General features: G+C 39.9%; 1 long non-coding RNA gene across 1 annotated transcript in view; it reads right to left on the bottom strand.

Moving 5' to 3' along the window:
- The window catches only part of LOC140560504 (uncharacterized), a 203,617-nt gene that overhangs the window by 132,065 nt on the left and 58,500 nt on the right, over window positions 1-13,052 (bottom strand). The window contains exon 3 of the long non-coding RNA XR_011979973.1: window positions 4,507-4,588. This is a non-coding gene — a long non-coding RNA (uncharacterized lncRNA). The remainder of the gene's footprint in view (window positions 1-4,506; window positions 4,589-13,052) is intronic.

Here is a 13,052-nt window from a genome sequence, read left to right as displayed (position 1 = left end):
CTAAGGCGCTGTCACTAGGATCCGAAGATCACTGATTTGAATCCCGGGTCATGCTGCTTGCAATCAGCAGCCAGAGTCAGAAGGAGCACAACTGGCCTTGCTTTCTCAGGGGTGGTTAATGCCACTTCCTCCCCGCATAAGTTCTAGTGTTATGTTGGTCAGAACAGGCGTCTGATAGCTGGCTACTTAGCAATGCTGCGTCTTAACCCTCCTAGTGTTGGGGGCATTGCTAGTCATAGGGGGAGTTCACATGGATGGAGATTGGGTAATTGGGCTTCCAAACTGGGTAGAAAATGAGGTAACATCTTAAATAATATTTTGATAATAATAATAATAATAATAATAATAATAATAATGAATGGCAAAAAATTTTATTGATTTCACAACCCCCAAAAATGAATAATTGTGACCAAATGCTTGATTTTTACTCGATGTAGGATGTCACTCATTCTGCCACACCCCCACCCCCCCACAAAAAAAAAGTGTTCAAAGAAAACACAATAAATAAGGGTTAAGGGCTTTCTTATAAAAGCCCCCCAACTCTGGAAATAAACTTTCTGTGACTGTTCGGGACTCTCAGTCTTCAAATCTACAAGTTTTCGGTCAACCCTCTATTACAGGTCACTGTTTTCTCACCATTCCCGCCGTTCTGTACTTCTCTGATTACAGGTTTTTGATCATCAATATTTCCTTTACATCCCTAAACCCTTTTTTCCTTGTCTCCTTTCTTCTATCTCCCTGATGTCCAGAGCTGCCACCTGCTGTCTGCTTGATGCTGGTGTGAATTTGTTCGTGGTTGGGTGCTGCTGCCTGCCTACCCTCTGCTTCAGGCTCTCCCACTGTGTTAACTCACAAACATTTGCCACAATCCTGCTAACCCCTTGATTTTTGCTTTCTTTCTGTTGTCTCTCTCTCTCTCTCTTTCCCATGTATTGAGATGCCCCGGTCCTACTGTTCTGTCCCGATGCTGCCCGACCCAGATCTTCACCACCCTTCTGCCTGCTGTGATGCTGTTCTGCTCTGGATACTTGCATTTATTCATTCAGACCACACAAGATACTGCATAGCTGTGAATGTGACTGTTTCACCAGCATAGACTTTCGCAATAACACTGAGAATGTGGCCCATACTCACTTACTCACATTCTCATAACTCCTGCTCTCACATTAGCCACAGATATTCATATCTTATTCTTGTTGCTCTGTTGTGCTATTTAGAAGGATGGGTTCCCCTTTTGAGTCTTGGCTCCTCTCAAGGTTTTTTCCTCTCAGTTTTTCCTTCCACTGTCACCTTTGGTTTGCTCAAAAGTGGCTTGTACCCGGGTCTATATAAATCTGCTTTGTGACAACATTTGTTGTGAAAAGTGCTTTATAAATATATTTACATTTAAATTCAACTAAAAGCCCAATATTATCATAACCTTCATGTCTATGATCAGTGTGCAAAAGCTTCCCAACACCTGTCAACTCAAGCCATTCCTGGGCTTCAATGTGTCTGAGTGTATGTGTGTGTGTGTGTGTGTGTGTGTGTGTTAGAGCAGAAAAACACCAAAATATGCAGGACAGGTCGTCCACAAGCACTCGTACAGCATATCCATGTTCACTGAATATCTCCCCTTCAGCTAAGCCGACTAACAACCTGATAGAAGCATTAACCACTCACACACACAAGGTCGTTCAGTGGTCTCACTTCTACAACACCACACACCGCTAACAGAAGTCGACGGGTACGCAACCGTGCCACAGCGCTGACCCGGAGGAAGAGCAGGTGTGATTTTCCCAGAGTGCACTGCTGTCCGTGTCCTAAACAGGGTGGAGCAGGTGCTGAGCAGCAGCGGGACTAAAGCTCCGCAGGGATCTGCCCACTGGAGCATGAGGCCTGATGTGGCAGCCACCCTCAGCAGAGCTAATCGCACCATGCCACCGCGCACACACACACACACACACACACACACACACACACACACACACACACACTAATACACACACTTTTAGATGAGGGCCCAAGTCTCTACAACCTTCACCAACCATCAAATCATCTTTTATTCATAAACCCAGTCCTAAATACACATACTGGGGCCAGACTAGTATATTGGCTTCACTGGGTGGCCAGACCCTCTGAGACCACCCTGTAAAACTAGGAATGCTGAAGAGGAAACAGAACGGCTGAGCAGCTTAAATGGTTCCTACTTCCAAGCAGTTGCTTGGCTGTTGCTATGTGGTCACTAGGGTGAAACTAGCTGCTTGCTATGGTATGTTATCCCAGGTGGTTAAAATGGGGCTGCTTTGTTGTAACTAGGTGGTTACTACAGTGTTTATATGTCGTTGCTATGTTGTTGCTAGATGGATGCTGAGGTGTTATCCCAGGTGGTTGAAATGGGGCTGCTTTTTTGTAACTAGGTGGTTACTATAGTGTTTATATGTGGTTGCTATTTTGTTGCTTGATGGATGTTGGGGTGTTTTCCCAGGTGGTTGAAATATGGCTGCTTTGTTGTAACTAGGTGGTTACTACAGTGTTTATATGTGGTTGCTATGCTGTTGCTAGATGGATGCTGAGGTGCTATCCCAGGTAGTTGCAAATTATTTAACGGCAACTGCAAATTAGGTTTGCCAGCAAAAACGTTCAGCTGTTTGCAATGAACCAATAAAAAAAGACCAATTTAAATATCTCAACCTAAGTAAATAACAAGTAGTTACTCCACATTCAGCAACTTTTAACGACGACTACAGTCTCAGAATTACTCAACCCCTTCATGACAAGCGTCTTCAGTACCTAGTAGAACACTCAGAGTTCAGATTAGCACTGCGTTGTTTAAATTTCAATAATAACATTATAATTATTAGAATCATTTCTTTGCATTATTTGAGCAGTTGACATTTCTGCAAATAAATGCTGTAAATAGCAGTAAAACAATTATTTATATAAATATTTTTACTGCTATTTACAGCATTTATTTGCAGAAATGACAACTGCTCTCTCTCTCTCTCTCTCTCTCTCTCTCTCTCTCTCTCTATATATATATATATATATATATATATATATATATATATATATATATATATATATATATATATATATATATATATATACATACCCTTTGTGGTCATATTGCCACTGTAATGGTTGAGTACTGAGGTGCTTCTGAAAATGAGGACAATGGGATCCGTCATTATAAGAGCAGATCTGTAAACAATTGTAAAAAAAAAACAAAAAACATCATAAATCTGACACTTCTGTTTCTCAAGAATGACTTTCAGAAAACTCTTGGGAAGATACTGATGAATGGGGCAGAAAAATGTAATATGTAAATGAATGTGTTAAAGTTTAACGCTTCAAAATATAAATGATTAGAAACAGAAGCTGTTTTATCGTGTACTGGTGTAGCAACATGCTGTTTAAAACAACACCACACAAGAGATTGTTTCATCTACAGTACATCCCCAGAGAACACGCCGATTTCTCTGTGCATGCAGAACCAGCCGTCACCCCCCTCGACCCCATCTCCAATCCAGCCCTCCACCGCCCAGCCGTACTCACACACAGCCTGCAGCCTGCGATGAACTCGGCAGTGGGAATGCTGGGAGCGAGCTGAGCTCAGCCAGCGCCGGCTGCATAATTCAGCGTGGCGGATGCGTTCGGCCTGGACCCAGCCGCCCCCCGTTTCCATGGTGGCGTTAATAATGACAGGCGGGCCGGTAATGGCGCAGGCAAGGCGGGCAGGCAGACGGGATCCATACAGATAACCCAGACGCACTGCTGATGGAGCCTCTCAGCACCATTACCCTCCATCAGGTGAAATTATAGTGGGGGGGTCCGCAGCAATGTGTCATTACCCAGAGTCAAAGCTCAACATGCATCACGGCTAAAACAAGGCCAGAAACCACTGCTATCAAACACGCTGCCTGCATGTGTCAGCGGGGCTCGTGGCTGCAGAGCGGAACACACGCACAATATACACATACACTGCATGTCCAAATGTTTGTGGACACCCCTTCTGATGACTGCATTCAGTTAGTTTAGGTAGTGCCAGGCGTGGGGGGTAGAGGGGTATTATAAAGCCCCCCAGCAATGAGGAGCTGTGGAGCAGTAGAAGAACTGTGCTCTCTGGAATAATGATGGTGGTGGAGCTCCATCAAGTACTTATGGATGGGATGAGTTGGGGAGTTGGAGATGATGAGGTGGGGTGGTGATCATCACCAAACATCCTGACCTCACTGACAATCTTGTTGCTGAATGCAATCAAATCCTCACACCAAGCCTTCTTCATTGGAAAGTCTGTTTAATGTCCTTAATTTGAGAAGAAGTAATGAATGAGCCGGTGTCCCAATACTTTTGTCCATGTAGTCCACATATACCACCTCCAAAACACCATACAGGTTCCCTGTATGTAGTGGTCAGTACCTACCAAAAGTGCTCCAAGTCAGGACGACCGTTGACGGGGTCATTGACGCTCATGGAGGTCCCACCCTTTCAACTTCCCAGATCTGCTGCTAACGTCTTGCTTACCGGGTACACCGGGACACCTTCCGAGATCTTCTGAAGTCCATGCCTGTATGGTCCAAAGCTGTTTTGCTGGCACAAGGAGGACCTATACAATATAAGACAAGTGGTTTTAATGTTATGGCTGATCTGCGTATTGCAAATACACTGATGAACTTTTACTGTGCTGCATTTTCTGCAGCGTGTTCCCAGCGCTGAAGACTGGGACAGCGGTGAACGAGAGCCAGGCCCTAAAACGTTCAGGCAGACGTTTCTTTAATGCGTAAGTGCTTGAATTTTTCATTGCGATACGTTACTTTAAAAGCAAGTCTGTGTCTCTTCGCTTCCACTCCTGGATTATTGTTCATTATCACAATACATCAAATATTTAGGTTCTAAGTGGCCCTGAAGGGGGTGGGTGAGGTGTGGAGCCCTCCAAAATATATGCGTAGCAATTAAAAGTGAACCATGGTGCATTAATGGGTGCAAAAACACATTTCCATTCGGAGCGGCTGTTGGTTTAGTACGGCTGCGTAAAAGAAAATAAAGGCTGGCAGTGAGGAGCTCCCACAGCCTGCTGCTGATGCTGCTGCTGATGCTGCTGCTGCTGCCTAAAATATTAACAAAGCAGTGCAACAGGCAAATCATCTGCTCTACAACTCCGAGAGTGGAGCTGGAATAAGGCCGGAAGTTTATTATTCCAGTCATAAAAGCGAGAAGTAAGAGAGGTTTTCAAAGTTCAGTAAGAGATGCAGAAGATCTACGGTCATATTAAAAGTTGGGGTGCTTCAGCGTTCCTGCCTGAAAGACTACCGAAGTTATCTGAACCGTATCTTACCGAACATCTCTTCTGTGGTCCAGTCAGGGTGTGTGTTTGTCCCCATTTAACCGATTAGACCCCCAGAGCAGTGTGTGAGCATGTAGTACGTAGAAATGGACCTCTATAACTGTATAAATGGAGCTCCTGCTGCCTTTTTTGTTGGATGTGTTGTGATGGTTGTGATGGTAGTGGAGCTGTAAAGTCTGAAGAGACTGAACAGTGAGTAAGTGAAGGTATGCCTAATATATTGACCCTAAAAGTGACAATATAATATAAAGGCAATAGTGTGCTTTCATTCATTTCGTGGTTGAGTACACAAATCTGATATGCAGGCAAAAGAGCTGGACTTGGTTTTAGTAAGTTAGGAAGGTGATGAAAATCACAACATCCTGAATTACACCCTTTATCATACCCAACACCTTATAGTATATACTACATTACACCTTATATCATCATATATAACATTACACCCTATATTTTACCCTTGATGATACCCTATATTGTAACCTATACCATACTATAATCATATAAACATACTATAACCCAACCTAATATTTATTATACCCATAATAATACCTTATAGTATATACTACATTATACCCTATTTATACACAATATGTAAAATACTAAAGGATACCCTAAAGTATACCCTGAATTATACCTCTATACTAAACCATAAATTATGCCCTAAATTATACATGGTTTTACACCCTTTATTAAACCCAATATAATATCCTAAAGTATGTACTATGATATACTGTATAAATAAAATTATACCCTATATATTCTACACAATATTACACCCTTTATTGTATCCAATGTAATACCTTATAGTATATACTATGTTATACCGTATAAATAAAATTATACCCTATATAATATCTTATACTATATACTGTTATTCCTTATAAATAAAATGATACCCTATATATTCTACACAATATTACACCCTTTATTATACCCAATATAATATTTTATAGTATATACTACATTTTACTCAATTTATACAAAATATGTAAAATACTAAATTATACTTTATATAATTATAAAGTATAGCCTAAATGATACCCTATATTAAACCCTTCAGGATAGTGTTCTCTATACTATACCATAAATTATGCTCTAAATTCTACACGATTTTACACCCTTTATTATACCAATATAATATCTTATAGTATATACTATGTTATACCGTATAAATAAAATTATACCCTATATTTTACAAGATTTTACACCCTTTATTATATCCAATATAATATCTTATAGTATATACTAAGTTATTCCTTATAAATAAAATGATACCCTATATTACACAATATTTAATATACTAATTCATACACTAAAGTATAGCTTAAATTATACCCTATATTAAACCCATCATGATATGGTTCTCTATACTATACCATAAATTATGACTGAAATTATACACAATTTTATACCCTTTATTATACCCAATATAATATCTTATAGTATAAACTACATTTTACCTTATATTTTACCACATACCTCTAATTATGCCCTATATTACACACTACATGATAGCTTATATTGTGCCTGATTCTGTACCCTTTATTATACCCATTATAATGTGGTTATCGTATATACTACAATATATCTTATAAACAAACTTATATCCTATTATATACAATTTATAATATATTAAATTATATAATATATAATATACTATACAATAAATTATGCCCTTATGCCCTTACACATGATTTTATACCCTTTTTTATACCCAATATAATGTGGTAATATAATCTATACTTAAATTAAATCATTATATATCAATTTATACCGTATATAATACAATATATAATATACTAAATTACACACTTTATTATATCTCATTCCATACATAATTGCCTGTACTACACACTGCTATACACTACATTATACCTTATATTATACAGTAGGTTAGACCCTATATTCTATTATAAAGCATACCCTACATATACCATATATTAAGCTGTAAATTATATGATATATTTTACCATAGATTATATACCTATACCTACAATATAACCTATATTACACCTAATATAATACACTAAATGATATCTTATATTCTACAGTAAATTACACTTTATATTATATGGTATACTGCAGCAATAACACTCTCAGGTTCTATTGCTTTAATATAGTGATCCACTGTATGAAGACGTGAGAGTCTTACTGAGAGTACGGAATGAAGTCATTCATGTAAGAAGTTCCAAATCCATCAAGAAGTCTTTTATGTATGGCTCAGGGCTTTGAGGAGCTTAAAGCGCTATGTTTTCAGGGTGGAACCTTGCAGGTTCATTAGGTGGCCACAGACGTGTCACATTTTCATGCTGCTCATCAGAAATTGACCAATTTCGCAGAGCGCTGAAACCCAGTGAAGAATAAGAAAGAGGGTTCTGCCTAGGTAAGAAAAAAAACTCAACCTCTGCACTTTTTATTTTTTTATATTTTGAGTTTCAAGGTCAAGGTAGGAGACTCTGAGATGGGTCTCAGACCGAAACCTTCAGACTCAATAAAAAGTGCCATTCGGTCAAATTCAGTGCAGGGGAGAGCTCTTTCATATACACTGATGAGCTCGGAGGAGACCGTCTCAGCCATCCACTCAATGTTTTAAAATGGCTGGTAAATAACCATTTTTCTGGTTGAATATGCACATTGTTTGGACAAATGAATGGGTTACCATGGAGTTTTTGTGACACAGTATTTCATCACTGCTGTCAGATTTCTGAGTAATGTTCAACTCTGGGACTGTATTACAGTGATTTATGTTTATTTATCTCTTAGTAACGGAAATGTCAACCAATCAGTACTCAGTAGCAGTGTTACAAACCAATCAGTTCTCAGTAGCAGTGTTGCAAACCAATCAGTTCTCAGTAGCAGTGTTGCAAACCAATCAGTTCTCAGTAGCAGTGTTACAAACCAATCAGTACTCAGTAGCAGCGTTACAAACCAATCAGTACTCAGTAGCAGTGTAACAAACCAATCAGTACTCAGTAGCAGCATTCCTAACCAATCAGTACTCAGTAGCAGTGTAACAAACCAATCAGTACTCAGTAGCAGTATTACTAACCAATCAGTACTCAGTAGCAGTATTACTAACCAACCAGTACTCAGTAGCAGTAATACTAACCAATCAGTACTCACTAGCAGTATTACAAACCAATCAGTACTAAGTAGCAGTATTACTAACCAATCAGTACTCAGTAGCAGTATTACAAACCAATCAGTACTCAGTAGCAGTATTACAAACCAATCAGTACTCAGTAGCAGTATTACTAACCAATCAGTACTCAGTAACAGTGATACTGACCAATCAGTACTCAGTAGCAGTATTCCTAACCAATCAGTACTCAGTAACAGTGTAACAAACCAATCAGTACTCAGTGACAGTGATACTGACCAATCAGTACTCAGTAGCAGTATTCCTAACCAATCAGTACTCAGTGACAGTGATACTGACCAATCAGTACTCAGTAACAGTATTACTAACCAATCAGCACTGAATAGCAGTTATACCAACCAGTGTTTAGAAGTGGCAATGCCACCCAATTAGCACTCAGTCACAGTAATACCAACCAACCAGCACTCAGTAGTGGTCATGTCAACCAGTTGTACTCTGGCAACAGTGGAAAACCATCAGCAGTAATTAGCAGTAGGTTTTCAATGAGACATCAGATTGAGACATGAGACAGTCTCAATCTATATGATAAAAATACTGTAAAATAAGAAAATGAATTATGATTGTTTTTGACAAATTAAACCAAAAAAATAGTTTATAGTAAATTGACCACAAACTAAAAAGTTCTCGCACAGACTGCAGGTTTTCTGCACACCTTAGTACATCTTCTGTGTCAATACAACGTCCTGCTCTTTAGCCGGCAGTAGTCAGACCTTATGGATCATGAATAATAAGAAAGGCAGAGCACAATTAGAACGGCCTCTGAATCAGTGTGCAGTTCACAGCTCAGCCTGTCTCTGCTAAGCTCTCACCGCCAGGGTTCTAAGCTAAACTGTCAGAGCTGGAGACTGAGTACTGAGGCCCGTGCTGCGAACTGAAGCGTTAATATTGAGCAGAGGAAGTGTGGACATTTGATAAAATCCCTAGTGGGGCACCATGTCCTATCTGTCTGACCACTGACTGACTCCACCTGCAGGACTGCACACTCATTGACCCCCATGAAAGTGGGCCACCAGAAACACAGCAGAAACTATGCTATGCTATGCCACCCTTCTAGGCCAATATGAAGGCTTTTACATGTCATTGCACACTCCTATACACTAGAATAGGAGATATTAGCCCATAAACACCTCAATAAACACTCCTATACACTAGAATAGGAGAAATTAGTCCATAAACACCTTGATAAACACTCCTATACATTAGAATAGGAGATATTAGTCCATAAACACCTCAATAAACACTCCTATACATTAGAATAGGAGATATTAGTCTGTAATCGCCTCAATAAACACTCCTATACACTAGAATAGGAGATATTAGTCCATAAACACCTCAATAAACACTCCTATACATTAGAATAGGAGATATTAGTCCATAAACACTTTAATAAACACTCCTATACACTAGAATATGAGATATTAGTCCATACACACGTCAATAAACACTCCTATACACTAGAATATGAGATATTAGTCCATAAACACCTCAATAAATACTCCTATATACTAGAATAGGATATATTAGTCTATAAACACCTCAATACACTCCTATACACTAGAATATGAGATATTAGTCCATAAACACCTCAATAAACAGTCTTATACACTAGAATATGAGATATTAGTCCATAAACACCTTGATAAACACTCCTATACATTAGAATAGGAGATATTAGTCCATAAACACCTCAATAAACACTCCTATACACTAGAATAGGAGATATTAGTCCATACACACCTCAATAAACACTCCTATACACTAGAATAGGAGATATTAGTCTGTAATCGCCTCAATAAACACTCCTATACACTAGAATAGGAGATATTAGTCCATAAACACCTCAATAAACATTCCTATACACTAGAATAGGAGATATTAGTCCATAAACACTTTAATAAACACTCCTATACACTAGAATATGAGATATTAGTCCATACACACGTCAATAAACACTCCTATACACTAGAATATGAGATATTAGTCCATAAACACCTCAATAAACAGTCTTATACACTAGAATAGGAGATATTATTATTATTATAGATTATTATAGATTATTATTATTATTATTATTATTATTATTATATTAGTCAGTATACACTCCTATATATATGCATATGTGTGTATATATTAGATGTATGCAGTAGTTTGATGAAGGAAGGAAATGGAACATCGCCAACCTGAAACTCACTAGACATCCCAATCTCTCTGCATCTCTGGTTTCTTATTAATATCATCTTTTTTCATTCCGAGTGTGTTCTGATTTCCCATCCTTGTCCCCAAAGAGCTGTTTAATGTGAAGTGAGGAAGGGAAGTACTGGTCCATTTCTGCACTTCTGACTCTGAGAAATGAACCGATTGTAGCTTTAAGACCAGTCTGAAGTCCTAATCTAATAAACATGATTTGCAGCCTGATTTGCGTTTGATTCGAGTAAATCTCGCAGCTTTTGGTCAGGGCCCGAATGCAGGTACTTGAAAGTCTTGGCCGGGACACACACGATGCCGGGCTGATATGTTCTGGTCCAATGAGGCCACGGTGTATGAAGTTTGACTTTCATTTCAGGACATACCCAGTGGCTTGGGCTCATGACTGGCATCTTAGACACACATTAAAAGCTTTTCCGCCAGTGCCCCGGCGCTGATAAAGTTTGTGATGTGTGGCGAGCGGCGCCGAGCCACTGCTGCAGCCCAGATACTGCTCCCAGAGTCTTCAGAGAAAGCTCGGCAAATCTGCTTCTATTAAACACGACAGGAACACTCTCCCGCTCTCCCTCTAACACACACACACTCCCTCTCTCTCTCGGTGGGGTTTTGCAGACGGGTGGTGTCACGTCACCTCACTCCACAAACAAGCTCCGGAAGACATCATCATGCCAAAACACAGCTCATTAAACACTATTAGCCAGTCATCACAGCAAATTGAATCCCCTCTCGACTCCTCTCGGATCGCAAACAGCTTTAGGGTCACCGCTAAAGAGAACGGGGGAAAGCCAAGCAAACGATGCTCCACTCCTCGCCCTAATGGTGCTTATGGAACACACAGATATGATGCCGTGTTGTTGATAATGATCACAGGCAACAGATCTGAATGCAATTATTCAGAGATAGAGAGAAAGAGAGAGCGAGGGAGAGATTAAGAGAAATAGAAGGTGTCTTTGGGATCCTGCCATTGGCCTGAGGACCATAGAATAGAAATACACCAGTACGATATATACTGGTGGATCGGTACCAGAACCAACACTGACCTTATTAAGGGTTTTCACCTAGCAAGTGATGATCACTCACCTCAATGTGAGGCCGTGGTAGCATCAGTCAGTGTAATCAGTCAGCTTGCACTGATGGGAAAAATAAATATATAAGTATTTGGACACCTACACATTGCATCTACAGGAGGTTTTAATGACATCCCATTCTACATCCAAAGGCATTATGATAGAGCTGGTGTTTCTTTTAAGCTCCTTGGGGACGGCTTGTTACAAGATATTCTGGGAAGTTCTGGCCATGAATCCAGAAGAGCATTTATGAGGTCAGATGTTTCCATACTATGATAATTTTACGTAGCATTTTTTCGACATTACTACTACATAATTACTGGAATTTCTACACTCTGTCGCAATTCCATTGCAAGCAATTTTCCCTTCCTGCATTAAACCTGACCTTACGCATACAAGAAGCGGAGAGAGAGGTAGGCGGGGTAAAATGGTCACTTGCCACGCCCTTAAAAATGCCACAGAATGCATTCATTGAGGTAGGGGTGAAAAACCACCCTGTTATTTGACCCCAGAGTATCAGCTCATCACATGCAGCAAGAACAGCTATCTAGAACACTGGGAGAACCAAACCCAGATTCAGAGTACACTAGAACGCTGAACAATTATGAAAAAACAGAGTCTGGAACAGTATCTCCTGACCGTCAGAGACCCACAGCAGAGACGGATCCTGACCAAGTACCGGCTCAGTGACCACAGCCTGGCCGTAGAGACGGCAGGTATAAGCGCTCCTGGCTGCCCAGAGAGAGGCGAGTGTGTGGTCAGTGGGACAGCGGGTGGGTGTAGGAGACCAAGCTGCACCTCCTCCTCCAGTGCCCAAACTTTCACACAGAACTGGGAAACTGTATTTTATTTAATTTTTCGAAAAAAAATAATTATATATATATATATATATGCAATTGTTATACACACGCACACACACACACACACATATATATGTAAAAGTCTTTTTGCTATTTTTAATGTCTTATTCTGTAATTATTGTTACTTTTATTGTTCTGTACTTTTGTTGTTATTATTGTTCTGTTTGTAATTATTTGACAACATTGTTCTCACTACAGCCCTGCCAATAAACCTTCTCTGAATCTAGAGAGAGAGAGAGAGGGAGAGGGAGGGGGAGAGAGAGAGGGAGGGAGACAGAGAGAGAGAGAGAGAGAGAGAGAGAGAGAGCTATAGAGGGATAGGGAGAGAAAGAGAGAGAGAGAGAGAGAGAGAGAGAGGGAGGGGGAGAGAGAGAGAGAGAGAGAGAGAGAGAGAGAGAGAGAGAGAGAGAGGGAGAGGGAGGGGGAGAGGGAGG

Source organism: Salminus brasiliensis, chromosome 8 (assembly GCF_030463535.1).
Source record: "Salminus brasiliensis chromosome 8, fSalBra1.hap2, whole genome shotgun sequence".
In the NCBI taxonomy this organism is placed as follows: domain Eukaryota; kingdom Metazoa; phylum Chordata; class Actinopteri; order Characiformes; family Bryconidae; genus Salminus; species Salminus brasiliensis.
This window is presented reverse-complemented; position numbering and strand designations above follow the sequence as displayed.